Source organism: Schistocerca piceifrons, chromosome 8 (genome assembly GCF_021461385.2).
Source record: "Schistocerca piceifrons isolate TAMUIC-IGC-003096 chromosome 8, iqSchPice1.1, whole genome shotgun sequence".
Lineage (NCBI taxonomy): Eukaryota > Metazoa > Arthropoda > Insecta > Orthoptera > Acrididae > Schistocerca > Schistocerca piceifrons.
Genome location: NC_060145.1, coordinates 275,711,461 through 275,732,492, shown reverse-complemented (window position 1 = coordinate 275,732,492; position 21,032 = coordinate 275,711,461). Strand labels below are relative to the sequence as shown.

The 21,032-nt window shown below is 43.6% G+C and overlaps 1 protein-coding gene and 1 non-coding gene across 2 annotated transcripts in view; one reads left to right on the top strand and one right to left on the bottom strand.

Moving 5' to 3' along the window:
• LOC124712512 (retinol-binding protein pinta-like) overlaps positions 1-21,032 on the bottom strand; it is a 304,107-nt gene that overhangs the window by 56,154 nt on the left and 226,921 nt on the right. The window lies entirely within an intron of this gene.
• On the top strand, positions 16,307-16,381 carry Trnal-caa. Its single transcript has one exon. It is a non-coding gene; the product is annotated as a tRNA-Leu (tRNA).

The window sequence follows — 21,032 nt, the reverse complement described above, 5'->3', positions numbered from 1 at the left end:
AGACCTACTTAAACCTAACTAACTTAAGGACATCATACATATCTATGCCCGAGGCAGGATTCGAACCTACGACCGTAGCAGCAGCGCGGTTCCGGACTGAAGCGCCTAGAACCGCTCGGTCACATCGGCCGGCTAGACAATTCCATCCAACATGGACAAATTTAGGTAAAACAACAACAGTTACAAAATCAACATTCATAATAATAATTCCGTGTAGCTCAAAGACTAGGTGCAGGTCTTTGAGTTCGTCGCCCGTTCGGAGGTTTGTGTGTCTCAAGCCAAGTAAGCCTGTCAGGGAAAGGGATCCTACAGTTTAATATGGAATCCGAACGACGTGATTCTCCTGGCGAATCTTTATATCATTGAGAAGTGAAAGCTAGGTTAAAAGGAGGGGGGAAGTTTCGTTGTCAGACCCGGAAACGACCTGGCGACCTTTCGGCTGACAGGCATGCGCATTACCACTGGGCCACCCGGTAGGAAACAAAACTAATACAGCCGCTAGTTTAGAACGGCAATCGTATCAAAAGCAAGGAGCCGTAGCATCCGTTCTGAGAATAACCTGTAGACGTATAACCTCAGAGAACTCCAGCGTGTAAACAACACACGTGTTCAGCTCAGCCGAAGGCGGCAGCCAAGTGAGACGCCGGTGGGCCGGAAACAGGCATCGTTGCTTCCAAGCCGAGCGCAGTTTGCTACCTGCTGCAGCGTTCAGATCTCTTAGTGGCCACAAACCCGCCTCTCTCCAGTGCGCTGGCCGAATCCTCCGCACAACCAGACTGAGGGGCCAACTGGTTTTTGATTCCCTTGTAGCCATCTGTCTGATGTATTACTATACCTGTTGCGCATGCGACCTAAAGTACGCAAATTGGGCTTAAAGCTAGAACGAGAAAGGCCGCATGGGATTAGCCGAGCGGTCTAAGGGCCGACACGGTAGCTCAGCGTGTTCGGTCAGAGAGCTAGTTGGCCTCTGTAATAAAAAAAAAAAAACTGAGTGGAAGGATCAACAAACGAGCTTGAACCGATGTCATGTGACGTCCGCAACGACCAAACACAACGATCATCAACGAACAAAATGAAAAAAAAAAGAAAAAAAAGGCGCTGCTGTCATGGACTGTGCGGCTGGTCCTGGTGGAGGTTCGAGTCCTCCCTCGGGCATGGGTGTGTGTGTTTGTCCTTAGGATAATTTAGGGTAAGTAGTGTGTAAGCTTAGGGACTGATGACCTTAGCAGTTAAGTCCCATAAGATTTCACACACATTTTTTACTTTTTTAGAACGAGAAGGAAATTAATGCATTTTGTCGAATACTGTCGATTACCCCAACACAGTGCGATTGCGATTGTCAAACTAATTAATAACTGAGCCGCAATGGATTTTGCGACTTTACCCTGACAAGGGAAGCATCCTCCGCCAAACGGTAAAAACCAAATAATAATGATTTTAAAGTTTTATAGAGATGAGTCTGTTCTGCTGTCTATCACGGTCATTTATCTGGGAAGCTCACAATCGGTGTTTGAATGTTAACGACTCTAACAGGCAACATCACGAACAGCACATTATTGACAGTTCAAATGGCTATAAGTACTATGGGAATTAACATCTGAGGTCATCAGCCCCTAGACTTAGAACTACTTAAACCTAACTAACCTAAGGACATCACACACATCCATGCCCGAGGTAGGATTCGAAGATGCGGCCGTAGCAGCAGCGCGGTTCTAGACTGAAGCGTCTACAACTTCTCGGCCACAGCGGCCGGCCTATCGACAGTCATAAATCAAGTATTATTTGGCTAAAAATTAAACGTTGCCTGAAACGGTATGCACACATGTAGAGTCAAATTTTCTAAAATAGAAGTTGCTGTGCATTTCTTAATATTACCCCTAAATGTCGTGTACTCAACATGTTCACCACCAATCTAATAATTGAATACTATCGGGTTCCTTCTGCTTGTATGGACATTGTCTTACATTCATCCAAATCCAAGAAAATGTGGCACTCATTGCACCAAGTAGAATTTTTGCCCTGTTCTTTCTGCAATTCCTTACAATCGTCCAACGACGATACTGCCTTTCCGGAACATAACTGCATCGTCAGCAGACAATCTTGTGGTGCTGCTGACCCTGTCTGATACACAGTTTATGCGTATTAAGAACATTACGGGTACTATACCGAAATCGCTACAAAGAGGGCCAAGTGTTTTAAGTCTTACCTATCTGAACTGCACCTACAGTGAGTCCAAAAAGTATTCGTCTAATTGTAATTTTTTTAAAAAGCTAAGTATACGTCACGTGAAAGTAAGGGAACATAAAATGCGAACATCCAGTCATATGCAACGAACCTTAGTAAGTCATTTTTATTGATGGACAAGGAAATAAATAAATCCATAGCGATAAAAAATTTGACAAAAAATGTTCAAATGTGTGTGAAATCTTATGGGACTTAGCTGCTAAGGTCATCAGTGCCTAAGCTTACACACTACTTAACCTAAATTATCCTAAAGACAAACACACACATCCATGCCCGAGGGAGGACTCGAACCTCCGCCGGGACCAGCCACACAGTCTGTGAGTCCAGCGCCCAAGACCGCTCGGCTAATCCCGCACGGCAAAAATTTGACAAAATGGAGAATTTATTCAAGGGCTGCTTCAAAAAGTATTCGTCCACTCATATTTTTTTCAAAACTTACAATCTGAAAATATGATTTCAGTCACAAAAGTTAATTGTTAGTGGGGTTTCCGTTTGCAGCTATTACTGCTTGTAGTCGTCTGGGAATCGACTTGACCAAGTTTGCCGTCAGAGAGTCTGGAATTTTGTCCCATTCGTCTTGAAGTGCTCCTTTTAGGTCTCTCTTGTTAGAAATGTGTCTTCTCCTGCTGCTATCTTCCAGTACTTTCCAAAAGTGTTCAATAGGATTAATGCCTGGCCTCTGAGGACGGGTGTTAAGTTGTTTTGGGGTGTTGTACTGGAGCCACAGCCTTGTATTTAGAGCCGTATGCTTTGGGTCGTTATCTTGTTGAAAAATGTAATTTCCTTGCAGACCTAATTTTTCGGCGCAGGGATTCAGATTGTCCTTTAAAATGTTGATATACACATGGTGATCCATTGTACCTTATATGAAATGTAATTTTCCAACACCTGAAGCACTCATGCAGCCCCACACCATCAGGGAGCCACCCCTGTGTTTAACTGTTGGCACAAGATTGCGTGGTAACATCTCCGCAATCTTCTTACGCCACACCATTCGCCTGCCATCCGACCCGAATACGTTATATTTACTCTCGTCAGAAAACATTTCTCTATTCCAGAAGTCTTCCATCTTGAATCTATGTTCCATCGCAAAATGAAGACGTTTCTTTCGATTCTGTTCACTGATCCAAAATTTCTTGCCCGCTACTCGGCCGTGATACCCATACGTTTTGAAGGTATTTCTGAATGTGTTGGCACATACCTTCTTTCGCCTAGACTATTGTACAGGAGCCACAGGAGCGCTGATTTTCGATTTCTCCTTCATTTCCCTCATGATAAATCGCACGTCTACATCAGTCAAAGTGTGAGGGCGTCCGGTACGTGGATGGTTTCTTAATGATTTTGTTGCGCAGAATCGGTCTATAACCGACGACCGTCGATCTAGGTCTACCGACTACGTTAGCAATCTCGTAAGCAGATCTGCACTCATTATGTAAGCGCAGAATAGGTTTTCTTTCGATCAGCGTCGTCTCACTACCCTTACGGCTCATGGCGCTAATTGTACTGTGTCGGCGCCGTTCAGGCGATTGAGTGGGACCGCGCACGGTTGACTCTTAGTGTGTACCGTGGGTTAGCGTTGTAGTTTAATCACTGCGCACAGAATTTCGGCATGTTCAGATGGTGGACGAATACTTTATGAACTAGCTCTTGTATTACATCTTCTAATTTTGTTAACCATGCTGTCGATTTGAATGTATTTCCTTCCTTCCTTTTCAACAAAAATGACTTACCGAGGTATTTCTTACATGACTGGCTCTTTAGATTTTGTATTCATTCCTTTTCACGTTACACAGACTTTGTTTTCTAAAAGATATGCAGCTAGACGAACACTTTTTGGACTCACTGTACATCCGCTTCTACAGAGAGGCGCGAAATAAAAAGCGTGGATTTGAGTTGCTAGTAGATAGAGGTGGAGGAGAGCGGTCAGTCACCCAGAGCGCTGTTATTCCATCGGTTAGACATTGGAGCGTCCAGTTTCTGTAACAAACGCGCGGTGGAGCGTTCAGCATCGTGTTTTCACTGTTGAACATCATTTCAAAAGTAATGAATCTGTTATCACCGTTCAACGGCTTTTCCGTACACAGCTGAATTTTGAGCGTAATGGTTCGATACCTGATCACAACACAATACTTCGCTGGGTTAACACTTTTCGCGCAACTGGATCCGTTGCGAAGAAGTAGTCGACTGCTCGTTCTCGTACGGCGCGAACTCCAGAAAAAAGAAAATGTAGACACCCGACAGGGTAAGACAGTGTATTCTTCAAAGTCCTCGTCGCTCCACTATAGTGGAGTCGGCGTTAAGTTGATCCCTGACGGTTGGCAGTGCTGTTGCCAGCTTTCAGCTACGAAGCGCAAACGACTGCGGGCGAAAACAATAACCGTGTGTAGAGTTCCGGCAACACTGAGGCTTTACAGCGTCTCGACTAACATGCGGCGTACTCCGAGTTTGGGCATATCTTGTCGCTCGCTACAGACCATTCTAATTACTACGGCTGCCAGTTCTTCGTTGTTGCTTGAAAAGCGCGGTAAGGTTGCAAGCATTTCCATCTCGTTCGTACCTTCCTAGCTTTAGAGACTGATTGATGTGCTTATGGCTGCCAAGAAGAAGCTCCACGCAGTGCTTAGAAAACAGCGGCAGCTTTTCTGAAGGTCGTAATTTTTACAATCGTTTGTAACTTCGTTACATCTTACAAGGTCAGTAATACTCACAATATGGTTTATTATTACTTTTAAGCATGATCCTAGCTTTGTTTACTGAGATAATAATACGAGCATTTATAAACTCAGTCTTTTACTATCTCGTATTTCATTTCAGATGTCAGATTTAATAAAGGCAAATCTGGGAGATAAAATAATGAAATTACTTGATGAGCTGGAGCAAGAGGAGAATGACAGTAACATCTATGACTCGACAAGTGAAGATGAAACCCATAACGTTGAAGAGGATGATAATGATCCTACAGATGGCGAGAGTGAAGAACGCCAAATTACAATCGTTGGTGCAGACCTCCCAATTTCTGGCGGAAAAGAAAGCGACCCAGTATCGTTTCTTCATCGTCCTCGTCATCACTCTCACCCGTCATTTCAGACTCAGGTAAAAGTGTTTCTTCATCTTTCGATGGTGAGGACTACATCATTCGGCCTCGAAAGATCTCTCTGCAGGATAAAGATGGACGTCGCTGGTCATCTGGAGCTCCTAAGAAAAGAGACAGCGCCTACAGCTCAAAGAAATATTATTCAACATATTCAGTCCCCTATCAATGGCGCTAGAAATGCCGCTACGCGCCGGCCAGAGTGGCCGAGCGATTCTAGGCGCTACAGTCTGGAACCGCGCGACCGCTACGGTCGCAGGTTCGAATCCTGCCTCGGTCATGGATTAGGTTAGTTAGGTTTAAGTAGTTCTAAGTTCTAGGGGACTGATGATCACAGCAGTTGAGTCCCATAGTGCTCAGAGCCATTTTAACCATTTTTTTTTTTTTTGCCGATACGCCATTAGAAATATTTTTTTTCATTTTTCACAGATGACATGTTACAGTTAACAGTAAATCACAGGAACGAGGAGGTAATGAGGAAAATATCAAAATCCAAAGAGCACTCAGAGTACAACTTCCACTGAAGAATTAAAAGCTTTAATTGGCACACTGATTTTGACAGCAACTTTGAAGAATAACCATTTATCAACTCGTGAATTATTTGACAGTAATTTATGTAGCCCTAGACATAAAGCAGACACGAGCTCCGAGTGATCTGAGTTTTTTATGTCTTATCTGAGTTTTGATGATAAGTCGACTCGTGAGGAACGAATGCAGTACGTTCCATTTGCAGCTATCAGGGAATTATGGGATGAATTTGTTATCAATTACCGTAGCTATTACAGACCAGGCGCATTCATCACTGTGGACGAATAGCACCTTGCTTTTCGTGGTGGATGTCCGTTTCGTATGTTCATAGTCAACAAGTCCGCTAAATATGGGATTAAAATTGTAATAGCATGTGAAGCAGGAACAAAATATATGGTAGATGCTTCCCCATATCTCAGCAAAGGCACAGATACTAACGGTCTGCCACTTGGAGAATACTACACGAAGGGGGCTCACAAAAACAATGAGAGGATTTAAATGGTTCAAATGGCTCTGAGCACTATGAGCCTTAACTTCTGAGGTCATCAGTCCCCTAGAACTTAGAACTACTTAAACCTAACTAACCTAAGGTCATCACACACATCCATGCCCGAGGCAGGATTCGTACCTGCGACCGTAGCGGTCGCGCGGTTCCAGACTGTAGCGCCTAGAGCCGCTTGGTTACCCCGGCCGGCGAGAGGATCTAACCGAAATGTTATAGTTGATAACTGGTTCACATCTATCAAGTTAGCCGACGATCTGCTAAAGGAGGAACTCACTCTCGTTGGCACTTTGAGATGCCACAACTTTTTGGGGCTTTAGGGATCAACATGGCAGATATGTGGTCCCAACAAGATGGAGCCACAGCCAACATGGCTAATGCATCCACGGCAGTTGTTCGAGATATGTTTCCTCAACACTTGATTCCACGTTTATGCGACCTGCACTGGCCTTCACGTTCCCCAGATCTGTGGGTTTGCGACTTCCTCTTATAGTGTCATTTCAAATGCAATGTTTATTGCTGCAAACCTCATCCATTCAACGCTCTGAAAGTTGCAATATGTGAAGAAATTGCTGCTGTTTCGCAGGACACTTTGGCAAAATTTATACAGTACTTTTGTACGGTGGCTATAGTTTCGCATCTTACAAGCACTCATCCACATACTTTGCCGTGAACTACAACCACAACTGGGTATCATGTGATAGCTTGTACATCGTATATATGAATATTTGAAGGAGACTGACATTTTCACGTACGCCTTGCAAATAATTGTTAACGCTTATTGCATGAAAGGTGACGGAGTGCCTTTATTAACAGAACGGAGTAATGAATGATTGCCTATACTAGTAGGGGTTGGAACGCCAGTGGAGATGAAACGGCAGGCAGAACTCAAGCTCTGGGTGGAAGGCCCGCTCGGGTGTTGGTCCTGCTTAAAAACAGGAAGTAGCTAGACAGACGTCGTGGCACCTGAGCTCTAGAGCACAATAGGGTGACGGCCGGCCACTATTGTGGCAGGAGCGGAAGGATAACCTGGAACTCTGCATATCTTGGACGCAGGTGAGAGGAACGAAGAAGTGGCACCTCGGAAACTACGCAGGCTGGGTTATTTCCAAGGATTTTTACTCAGGTGCGTACCATTGTACGAGTATAGGTTTTTCCCCGGAAACTTTCCGCGCTGGACGACAAAAGACTAAAATATGGTTGATCGGCGTTCGGAAGGATCTGTAGAGAGGGAGAATATTCCGTGGTTTCGGCAATATGATTCGTTTTCGGAATTATGAGGAGGGGGGGGGGGGGGGGGAGCCGAGCCTTGCAGGGAAGCCAGCGGTAGAGAGACAAGGTCCGTTGTGAGCGCCCGTGTGTGATGGTCGCTCGGTATCAGCTTTGTTGGTACAGATGGACTTGCTGTCTTTGCTCTCAGGAAAGTTTATAGTTAGAACAGTTAGGCGCTGTACTGCAGCGAACCTATACGATTCTGGACTTCACCTCTGGGTTGGAGGTCGTCATTGAGTATGCAGCGTTCAGTAATTGCCTATACTTACGTTGAGACGTTATCTGAACTCCGTCCTTGTGGCTGGGAGTTCGTGTTTCTCGTCTGTAGAACACAGAGAGGATAAGACAGTATTAGAGTATATTAGTTAGAGGACCGCCTTCTGCCGTCCTCGTGTTTGAAAGAGTTTATTTGTGGCTGCAGTTCTTTAATCGTCGCAGACGAGTACGAGAACCATCACTTCGATGCACCGGACGCAGTACATACAGTGATATCGCAAATTGCTTCGGCTTATTAGGGCTATACAGCTAAATAGCTGTGATGACGCTAGTTTATTTCCACTGAGGTTCCACACCACCGTAGATCATCTTTGAAAGTAGTGTCTTCTAGTGTTCTGTACGTAGATGATGTCAGTCATTTCGCGTTAGTGATATTAGACCGCGCAGTCAAAATAAGGGGCATAGTTCGGCATTTGATTGATGATTTTAGTTAGGAAATATAGACAATTGTACTCAAAGGGTTGATTTTAATCTATAATAAATATATATTGAACAACAACGTTTATCATTTAGTAGTATTAGCTGTCTTCATCATTCATTTATGATTAAATTGTAATTTATATGTAAAAAAGAGCATTAAGACATCCTAAGATCTGGTTCAGGGGGTAGTCAGACAGGGCCAAATCATCATTTTAGTGTTTATTATTTTCCGCTGCGCACACGCATTTTACACCCGCCTGGAGTAGCATCTTGGACTTTAAAAAATAGCTTTTAATGTGAATGCGGGAAGAAAGACGCCATCTTTCCGAAGTTATCTTCAAAAAATAATTGCAATTCTTAAGCTGGGCAACTTGCAGGATGCATTGGTGTACATGCATTTTATATGTGATCAAAATTAATCTAATCCTAGTAGATTGAAATCCATTCCTTCTTTCGATACACGTGGTACATCTATACACCGCAAGCCACCTCACTGTGTGTGGCGGAGGGTACTTTGTGCCTCAATGTTACATCACCCCTTTCCTGTTCCAGTCGTGTATAGCTCGTGGCTGGAACAGAAAAACAAGAAAGTGACACTTCCACAGGGAATTGCCAATCTGGAGGGAGCCTAATAAACCATTCCATAAATGTAACAACTTTCTCAATCTCCTACTCCGTAGGCCTATAGAGAACGGAGGATGCCTGCCGCAACATAGCAACAGTTTAGAAAGGCTTGGACGGTGTAGTACGAACTGACACCGGTGATCGATCTTATATCAATTCTCTGGACTTATTTCACTAGGCCTCCTTCAGCACAGAACATCAATTTATCCTATGCATAAGTGGAGTCTGCCCCCGGTAGCTGAATGGTCAGCGCGACAGAGTATCAATCCCGGGTTCGATTCCCGGCGGCGTCGAGATTTTTTCTGCTCAGGGAATGGATGTTGGGTTGTCCTAATCATCATCATTTCATCCCCATCGACGCGCAAGTCGCCGAAGTGGCGTCAAATCGAAAGACTTGCATCCGGCCAACGGTCTACCCGACGGCAGGCCCAAGTCATACGACATTTATTTAGCCATAGGTGGAAAGGGGAGAGAGAGAGATAAAGAGATGTATTTTACTCAGTCGTATAATATCTTAGAATATTTTGAACAATATGAGACTTTCAAATTTTGTCTGTCTGTTCTCTCCAGCATAGAGCTTGCAGTTCGTGTTATCAAGCACTGTGTCTGATTAATCTGTTCGATCGAAGCATATAGTAGGTGTTAAGCAGCATATTACGTTACCTTCACGTTCTTACGTAGGAACTACGGGAAATTTGCTGAGGCTACCATGAGTTTAAGGACAGCGCGACTCTAATGGGCTTTTGAGTGCTCATTAGCACATACGTGTTTGTCTCGCGTCATATTCGCGGGGAAAGTCCCAGGATCAAGGGCGCTTCGTAATTTTAACTGCCTTTCTTGCAGTTACAACGTCACTTGCCGTAACTCGAGGCCCACGAGAAAGACAGGCCGCGGCGCGAACGAAGGTCTGAACTCGCTCGCTCGCTCAGCTCAGCAGACAAAATGCGTTTCTGAACCAGATAACTCGCAGCTGGGCGTGTACGTACTACCGAGAATTGCATCTTCTCCTGAAATCTGCTATATGAAGTCTTACTGATTAACAGTACTACTACGAAATTTAATTTAAGATCAATATTTCATATAAATACACTACTGGTCATTAAAATTGCTACACCACGAAGATGACGTGCTACAGACGCTAAATTTAACCTGCAGGAAGAAGATGCTGTGATATGCAAATGATTAGCTCTTCAGAGCATTCAGACAGGTGTGGCACCGGTGGCGGCACCTACAACGTGCTGACATCAGGAAAGTTTCCAACCGATTTCTCATACACAAACAGCAGTTGACCGGCGTTGCCTGGTGAAACGTTGTTGTGATGCCTCGTGTAAGGAGGAGAAATGCGTACCATCACGTTTCCGACTTTGATAAAGGTCGGATTGTAGCCTATCGCGATTGCGGTTTATCGTATCGCGACATTGCTGCTCGCGTTGGTCGAGATCCAAAGCGCCTGCGATGGTGTACTCAACGACGAACCTGGGTGCACGAATCGCAAAACGTCATTTTTTCGGATGACTCCAGGTTCTGTTTACAGCATCATGATGGTCGCATCCGTGTTTGGCGACATCGCGGTGAACGCACATTGGAAGAGTGTATTCCTCATCGCCATACTGGCGTATCGCCCGGCGTGATGGTATGGGGTGCCATTTGTTACACGTCTCGGTCACTTCTTGTTCGCATTGACGGCACTTTGAACAGTGGACGCTACATTTCAGATGTGTTACGACGCGCCGGCCATGGTGTCCGAGCGGTTCTAGGCGCTCAGTCCGGAACCGCGCGACTGCTACGGTCGCAGGTTCGAATCCTGCCTTGGGCATGGATGTGTGTGACGTCCTTAGGTTAGTTAGGTTTAAATAGTTCTAAGGCCTAAGGGACTGATCACCACAGATGTTACCTCCCATAGTGCTCAGAGCCATTTGAACCATTTTGTTACGACCCGTGCCTCTCCCCTTCATTCGATCCTTGCGAAACCCTACATTTCAGCAGGATAACGCACGACCGCATGTTGCAGGTCCTGTACAGGCCTTTCCGGGTAAAGAAAATGTTCGACTGCTGCCCTGGCCAGCAAATTCTCCAGATCTCTCACCAACTGAAAACGTCTGGTCAATGGTGGCCGAGCAACTGGATCGTCACAATCACTACTCTTGATTAAGTATGGTATCGTGTTGAAGCTGCATGGGCAGCTGTACCTGTACACGCCATCCAAGCTATGTTTGAATCAATGCCCAGGCGCATCAAGGCCGTTATTACGACCAGAGGTGGTTGTTCTGGGTACTGATTTCTCATGATCTATGCACCCAAATTGCGTGAAAATGTAATCAGATGTCAGTTCCAGTGTAATATATTTGTCCAATGAATACCTGTTTATCAATACCATTTCTTCTTGGTGTAGCAGTTTTAATGGCCAGTAGTGTATGTGCTGAATTGCTTCCGCGTTGGGAGGCTGATCGTTACAATTTTTGTCGAACACCATCACAGGCTGTGAAACATGGGGTCATCACTTCGAATCGGAAGCAAAACGGCAGTCCAAGAGTGGCGCTACATCGCCTGTCCTCCCAAGAAAAAGTTCAAAGCCGCATTCTCTGCCAGTAAAGTAAACGCGACAGTCTTCTGGGACTCTGAAGGGACTATTCTGTTTGATGACATCCCTCATGTTGCAACGATTAACTGTGAAGTGTGTTGTGCTACCCTCAGGAGACTGAAGAAAAGACTTAAGCGTATTTGTCGCCACAAAAAGCAAACGAGCTCCTCCTCTCCATGACAACGCAAGGTGTCACAAAAGACTGCGCACCCCAGAGGAGCTCACGAAACTTCATTTGACTGCTCCCACTCGACCACCTTACAGCCCTGATCTCGCACCTTCCGACTTCCATCCGTTTAGTCCAGTGAAGGATGCACTTCTTGTGGAACACAGGTAGCTCTTTGTACTCATGAAGTAATGAGAGCTATCGACAGGGGATGTCAAATTGATTCCATATTTTTAGATTTCCAAAAGGCTTTCGACACCGTTCCTCACAAGTGTCTTCTAACCAAACTGCGTGCCTATGGAATATCGCCTCAGTTGTGCGACTGTATTCGTGATTTCCTGTCAGAAAGGTCACAGTTCGTAGTAACAGACGGAAAGTCATCGAGTAAAACAGAAGTAATATCCGGCGTTCCCCAAGGAAGTGTTATAGGCCCTATATTGTTCCTGATCATATATTAAGGACATAGGAGACAATCTGAGTAGCCATCTTAGATTGTTTGCAGATGATGCTGTCATTTACCGTCTTGTAAATTCATCAGATGATCAAAACGACTTGCAAAATGATTTACATAAGATATCTGTATGGTGCGAAAAGTGGCAATTGACCCTGAATAAAGAAAAGTGTGAAGTTATTCACATGGAATCAGCTAAATTTCGATTAAGCGATAAGTCACACAAATCTGAACACTGTAAATTCAACTAAACACTTAGGGGTTACAATTACAAATAACCCAAATTGGAAAGATCACATAGATAATATTGTGGGTAGAGCAAACCAAAGACCGCGATTCATTGTGTAACACCCACGAGATAAGTTTTAGCTACACTGCGACGAGAGGAACTTATGCCTCTAACAGTTATAAACATTATGTATCGGACATATGAAAGAACAGTGAAGGGAAACGATAATAAGTATTATTTAATTATATAATGTTTTATGATGTAATTGGACAAATCGATGTGTATCACACAAAGACAATGATAATTGTAAATTCCTTTTATGATCTGCGTTTGTCTTCCTTTGTTTTTACCTTTTGTTGGTTGGCTTTTGTAGGTTGCAGACGCAAGACGTATATCAAACTGAGGTCTGTTAAGAAATTGTAATTATTTGTTAATTATTACTTGAGAATAGAGTTCATTATTATTATAAATATGAGTGAATAATTATTTGTAACTTTAATTCCTCTCTCAATAAGCATTATCTGTGTTAATTATTTCTTTCCGCTGGAAGGAGCACAGCCATTGATGATAGCGATTTGTATCGCGTTTTTATCTGTGTTTCAAAGGTATCAGAGGTTTGCTTTATGAAAATTAGTCTAAATAGTGCACAATATGAAAGCAAAGTTTAATAAGCATTTCAAATACTTATCCTGTTAAGAGGGAATTTGATCTAACAGTAGAAAGTCTCTATCAATTGCTGCCGCTATCTTAACAATTTATCAGCGGCAAATTCAAATTACGCAACTCTGCAGACATAAATGCCGAAGGTAATAAAAATGTGTAAAAATAAATGTGCACCGCTGGTCCCGAACTCATTTTAATGAAAATAATTCGAATCAGATTGGTTCTTTAAAAAGCAGTGCTCATAGCACGATCCATATAACAAATTTTTCTTGCTGTTGTATGGAGCCGAAATTAGTTACGCACGAGTTGCGAAGAATATTGCTTCAGTGTTGTGCGCGGCTGATATTCGATGGTTTTAATGATCATTTTGCTGAACATAACTATTTCCATCATAATCAATAGTTGTATAGAATCTATTCTGTGAACTGTGATTTAGTGACACACAACTTACAGACAACACTTCAACACAACGTTAAACTGGAGTTCTTTAGCAACTTGACCAAATCTTTAGCCGGGAGAAAAAATATTTAGTAATTACTCACTGTAATAAAATAAGATTATCATTTTCATTTACAAATTAGTTAAATACCAAACCACTGAATAACACAGCGAACGCCACAATTGGCAGAACACTTAGAAGGAGCAACAGGTCTACTAAAGAGACTGCTTACACCACGCTTGTCCGCCATATTCTGGAGTGCTGCTGTGCGGTGTGGGTTCCGCATCAGGTGGGACTGACGGATGGCATCGAAAAAGTACAAAGAAGGGCGGCTCGTTTTGTATTATCGCGAAATAGGGGAGATAGCGTCAAAGACATCATACGTGAGTTGGAGTGGCAATCATTAAAACAAAGGCGTTTTTCATTGCGACGGGATCTTCTCATGAAATTCCAATCCCCAGTTTTCTCCTCCGATTGCGAAAACATTCTGTTGGCACCCACCTACATAGGGATAAATGATCATCACGATAAAATAAGAGAAATCAGGGCTCGCACAGAAAAATTTAAGTGCTCGTTTTTCCCACGTGTCGTTCGAGAGTGGAACGATAGAGAGACAGCTTGAAGGTGGTTCATTGAACCCTCTGCCAGGCGCTTTATTGTGAATAGCAGAGTAACCACGTAGATGTCGATGTAGATGCACCCCGCGGGGAGCAGGGCGTTGATGATGGCAAGATTATAGTTGTAGCAAGACGTTAGCTCCACCGTCCATCAGTAGGATGGTACTAGGCGGGCATACAGGTCCTCGCAGGAAGGTGGCGTGAGGCCGTTACGTTGAACTAAGAGTAGCCTACTTTGAAAAATAGGGTTTTATAGCCAAAATGAGTGGGGAATAATATGATGTATTGGAATCCTGAATAAAACCAACCTGCTTACAGGAACAAATGAGTTGCATTATTAATGAATGCCCCTTGTATTAAACTTACAAGCCAATTTAGAGACAACTGTATTTTTTTAATGTATCAATCCTGTATGATTTCTCCAGGTCTCTGTCTCTCATAGGTTCATCCATTGTTGTGATAGCATTCGAAGTTATTCCGAGAACTGTGTTGTCACAGTGCTACGTAAAGTAATTCTAGATATCCTTTATAGCATAAAAACGTTTGCCATGGGGGAACAAAGCAACTGGGAGCCCGAGAACTTGTTCTCGCTGGAAATTCATAGCGCAGATGACCGCAATTCGTGGTTTAGCGGTTCGATCAAATGATTGGCCCCTGTAATAAAAAAAACTGACTGATGTTTTCATTAACGTAGTTTGAGACATGTTGTGTGACATCTGTACAGAAATACTGAAGAAAACGGCGAAGAAACAGGTAGAAACAAAGAAAAGAGTACTTGTTAGCGTCGCTGCCCATAGATCTATAGGTCCCCGTTTCGATCCCGGACGGGTCGGATATTTTCTTTGCTAGGGGACTGGGTGTTTGCGTTATCCTCATCATCTATTCTCTTCTTCATCGACGTACTAGTCGCAGAAATGGCGTGAAATAAACTTCCACCAGGGCGGCAAACTACTCCATATTGTCAGAATGAGATTTTCACTCTGCAGCGGAGTGTGCGCTGATATGAAACTTCCTGGCAGATTAAAACTGTGTGCCCGACCGAGACTCGAACTCGGGACCTTTGCCTTTCGCGGGCAAGTGCTCTACCAACTGAGCTACCGAAACACGACTCACACCCGGTACTCACAGCTTTACTTCTGCCAGTATCTCGTCTCCTACCTTCCAAACTTTACAGAAGCTCTCCTGCGAACCTTGCAGAACTAGCACTCCTGAAATAAAGGATATAGCGGACACATGGCTTAGCCACAGCCTGGGGGATGTTTCCAGAATGAGATTTTCACTCTGCAGCGGAGTGTGCGCTGATATGAAACTTCCTGGCAGATTAAAACTGTGTGCCCGACCGAGACTCGAACTCGGGACTTTTGCCTTTCGCGGGCAAGTGCTCTACCAACTGAGCTATCGAAAGACGCCTCACGCCCGGTCCTCACAGCTTTACTTCTGCCAGTATCTCGTCTCCTACCTTCCAAACTTTACAGAAGCTCTCCTGCGAACCTTGCAGAACTAGCACTCCTGAAAGAAAGGATATAGCGGAGACATGGCTTAGCCACAGCCTGGGGGATGTTTCCAGAATGAGATTTTCACTCTGCAGCGGAGTGTGCGCTGATATGAAACTTCCTGGCAGATTAAAACTGTGTGCCCGACCGAGACTCGAACTCGGGACCTTTGCCTTTCGCGGGCAAGTGCTCTACCAACTGAGCTACCGAAACACGCCTCACGCCCGGTACTCACAGCTTTACTTCTGCCAGTATCTCGTCTCCTACCTTCCAAACTTTACAGAAGCTCTCCTGCGAACCTTGCAGAACTAGCACTCCTGAATAAAGGATATAGCGGAGACATGGCTTAGCCACAGCCTGGGGGATGTTTCCAGAATGAGATTTTCACTCTGCAGCGGAGTGTGCGCTGATATGAAACTTCCTGGCAGATTAAAACTGTGTGCCCGACCGAGACTCGAACTCGGGACCTTTACCTTTCGCGGGCAAGTGCTCTACCAACTGAGCTACCGAAACACGACTCACGCCCGGTACTCACAGCTTTACTTCTGCCAGTATCTCGTCTCCTACCTTCCAAACTTTACAGAAGCTCTCCTGCGAACCTTTCAGGAGTGCTAGTTCTGCAAGGTTCGCAGGAGAGCTTCTGTAAAGTTTGGAAGGTGGGAGACGAGATACTGGCAGAAGTGAAGCTGTGAGTACGGGGCGTGAGTCGTGTTTCGGTAGCTCAGTTGGTAGAGCACTTGCCCGCAAAAGGCAAAGGTCCCGAGTTCGAGTCTCGGTCGGGCACACAGTTTTAATCTGCCAGGAAGTTTTACTCCATATTGTATTTCCCGGCCAATAATGCTCCACAATCATTTCATTTTGTAACGCAGATTAGCATAACATTACGACGATCGGAGACAAACTGGAGGCTCGGAACATTCACAAAGTTGTTATTGTACAAGGACGAAACAAAAGTCAACGTATATCCGTCGCAGATAACTCACAAGACAATCTCCAGATATGAAGGTTTATATCGACGTGTTCACATTCATCGAATATCGAAACTCGACGACTCGCATGCGGCCTTTTCTTCGAGGACAGACGTTAAAAAAATATGCTCACATCCGGCGAGTATGATGAATGTAAGAAGATGTCCCAATGCCGTCTAGCCACAAGCTGAATCATTGTTCCATTGTCATGCAAGATGATTAGTGTCGGGATCTACAAGAAGTGCGGACGCTTTATACTCGTATCTGATCTCCAGTTATCCTCCAGGGAATCTTCCCTGGATACTTCGTACGCCATTTCACACGCAGGTACCGTATGGCTTAGGCCACTACCTCGTGATCACTTTTCAAAATGGTCACGATCTTCACCCAAATGTACAAGGGCATCAAATTTTCGATTAGTGCTCTAGAACAGGTTTCACTGGATTCCGGTGTGCAGATTCCCAAACACAGTCATTACTCTGTCGCCGAATCGTCACAGAAAAAATTGAGTCATACTTTCGAGTTCGTTTATTGTTCCATTTCATATCTTTAAATGTATTCTCCCGAAGTACTTAACACAAGTTATACACGAGGGCTAGAACATGTTGAAAGTATGTGCAAAAACCTCACTCTGGACTAAAACGACAACAAGGAGAACGTCGGCTGTAGCGTAACAACGATTAAAAAAGAGGTTGGTCTGCTGATTTATGGAACGTGAATATTTCAGTACCACTCAGAAGCAAAACATCAATAGGTGCTGTAAAAAAATACGGCAGTTGGGCTGTGTATATCGTTTGAGCTCCCTGACCAAATAAATCTTCATTACGGATGAATTGTTGCCAGTGCTCCAATTTTTGATTGTCAACCAAGCGATAGAAGTTTATACACCTTTTAGAATGGAGTCTCGCGCCGTGCAAGAGAAATCGTACAGTTTGAAATGCGAATCGATACTTGTGGTTTTATGTATCGTTAAGCTTGTACTTGGTTGAACCAAATTTTTTGCACCAGCGAAATGTTCACGCTAGTTCTACAACTATTTTGATTACTTGTCCTTATACGAGCGAAATACTGGAAGCGCTCGATGAATCATACAAAATAATGGAATGGAAAAAAGTTTCAAGGTTCCTCGAGAACATCATTCTAAGAACATATGTTGAAAATTTCGACGATCTGCCATGAACAGAGATTATTGATGTGACCATCCCCACAACTGCTGCTTCTGGTATCAAAGAATCATGGTTTTTCGGATGTATCTTTTTAACATTTTAAGATTTTCGGAAACAGGAAAAGGGAAAACATTTTCTAAATGAATGTTTAAAGAATGTGCAGTTAAAATGTGAGCGATCTGCTGCGGTTAGTTATTTAGATAATTGCGGCAAATGGAGTGAAATCGGCTAAAAACCGGTTTTCTGCGTAAGTAAGGTAACTTTGAACCCCATCATCTCGGTAATGGATAATGATATCGAAACAAGTTTCGGAGTCCCCTGGGAATATAATGTTAAGGACATATGGTAAAATTTTCGACGACCTGCCACGAATGAAAATTATATATGGGGTCATACCCACAACTGGAACCTTTTCGTGGTTTTCTCAGGAACAGTCCATGAGCAATCCGCTTAAGGTCAACCATAGACTACACTTAGCAGTAAAGGACCAACTGATTTTCTCAATTTGTGTGGGCTGGAGAAAGTGTGTAACGCTTACATTTTGACCATGTACTGCAAGACAGCTATAGTATGCCATTTCTTCTGTTAGGGATGGTATTGGTCGATAAGTCAAGGGCTGTCAAAAACACTTGAGCTCTTATCTCTGTCATCAATACAACTCTGGGCACGACTCCCTGAGCAAATGCCGGAATGGTTCCTTTGAAAGGGCACGGCCGACTTCCTTTCTCGTCCTTCCCTAATCCGATGAGACCGATGACCTCGCTGTCTGGTTTCCTCCTCCAAACAACCTAACCTAACCTAACCAAACGACTCCCTGAATAACAGCATTTTCGCCTGCGACTTTTCGGAACATATGGTACCGTGCACTGTCGTGCACGGACCGATACCAAAAGAACACCGAAAAGGAGTTAGAGACTGCAAGCACGACGATCATAATGCGCAAATTATTCCGTGAAGGAAATTTCCGATCAGGAGTTTGGATGACAATACGTACAGAGGAACACAGTGATCAATATTCGGTGGAACAAGTTGCGTATCTCCTAGAGCGCAGACGCAACTATTGATAATCTAAGTTATTCCTTTGCTTTAAATTAGTATATCGCGTTGCATGCTAGAGTAAACGAAGAAGATTCTAAGTACGTAAAAGAAATATACGTAATGTCATTACTGGTAAACAGAAGCGTAACGGCTACGGTGGATATGAATAAGGTACGTCTATTATCCATGGAATGGAATGCTCTAGATGCACCGTGCACGGACCGATACCAAAAGAACACCGAAAAGGAGTTAGATACTGCAAGCACGACGATCATAATGCGCAAATTATTCCGTGAAGGAAATTTCCGATCAGGAGTTTGGATGACAATACGTACAGAGGAACACAGTGATCAATATTCGGTGGAACAAGTTGCGTATCTCCTAGAGCGCAGACGCAACTATTGATAATCTAAGTTATTCCTTTGCTTTAAATTAGTATATCGCGTTGCATGCTAGAGTAAACGAAGAAGATTCTAAGTACGTAAAAGAAATATACGTAATGTCATTACTGGTAAACAGAAGCGTAACGGCTACGGTGGATATGAATAAGGTACGTCTATTATCCATGGAATGGAATGCTCTAGATGCACCGGTAAAATTTCGGACGTTTTTCAAGTATATTTTCTGAATATTTCGACGTAAAGGACCTCGGTCTCCAGTGACTCGATACAGAGAAATTACGTTTCGTTTCAGTTATTAGACTCATTTTTCTTTGTGTCTGTACTGCAGTGAGTATATCTGCGGAACAGTACAAATTTCAACAGTGTGCGCTGTATGTCCCGATTGAAAGCAAACCTGTTCCATTCCCTCACGGCACTTGCTGTTGACATCAGTAATGCTCTTCACTCTTAAGGTTAGCATTCAGTACTGGTCAGACTTCAGTACATACGGTATGTAGAGGGATGTGCATAAAACAGTATGCTAAAAGTGAAAGGAATTAGACGAGAAGGTTCATAGAGTGAAAGGTAGTAGAACGCATCGGTTCGGAGCCGTCGCGGAGCCGAGGGCCTATCGGAGTTCGGATACTTAACTGTAGTATCCACTCCCTCTTTAAGAACTTAAAACGTGGTTACACTTGTGCTTTGTTGTTTCGTAGCTTTTGTAGTTGCAGGGGACTTAATTAATCAATTGTGTTAATGGAAATTCCTTGTCATGGTTTATTTTTTATTTTATGCAGTCAGACTGCGTGCTAATACTAATTAGGGACAACCGGTTACGAGACTTCGTAACCGGTCACACAGCTACTAAAATCATTGGATTTATTCATTAATATTAGTCTTTTCTTTTTAATTAAGCCCCTATGCAGGCACATTCAGTGGTAAATGTGGCTACTCTCTGCAATCTGTGTTGTGAATAGAGCTGGTGGTAAAGAAGCAATAAATTAAAACACCATATCTGATGCTGAAGTCTTACTGCAAGAACAGCGAAAATGTGGTAGCGATAACCATTTACCGCCCGCATCTCATGGTCATGCGGTAGCGTTCTCGCTTCCCACGCCCGGGTGCCCGGGTTCGATTCCCGGCGGGGTCAGGGATTTTCTCTGCCTCGTGATGGCTGGGTGTTGTGTGATGTCCTTAGGTTAGTTAGGTTTAAGTAGTTCTAAGTTCTAGGGGACTGATGACCATAGAAGTTAAGTCCCATAGTGCTCAGAGCCATTTTTGATAACCATTTACCCTCTCATCATTTTGTGGGAGGTGTCAGCGAGAAAACTTACGTTAAGGTGTGAAATTACGAGTGAACTTTGCTGGAAGAGTGCTGTCATTCTCAAACACTGGATGAATAAAGTCAGAGTATTTGCGCGCCGCCAGTTACGCTGCCTCAAGTCGGACAAACAGCTTCTCACTGTAACACTTATTGCGTTAAATTTTTAACAACAGATTATACGTCTTAATGAGTAGATTATGACCGCATTTTACATTTTAAAATTCAGTCAATAATTATGCGAAACTATGAAAATCAAATTTTTTGTAGCCCCCTGATAGACCCGTTATATAGTCAATCTGCAACTGATAATGGATTTCCGGATAACAGTTTAGTAATGTAACGTTGGATTAAAATGAATACCTGCGTCTCAAGGATAAAACAAAAAATATCTTATTAGGTGGAAAACACCGTATCTCAAGTAGTAGTAAGCCAATGAGGGGTAATGACCTATGTACCCTGTCCTAGTGAGGATAAAAAGACACCACATATATTGTTAGATAACCATACTGAGGAAACCACGCATAACTTTTCTGAGACACGAGGTTTTATTATAAGCCTAT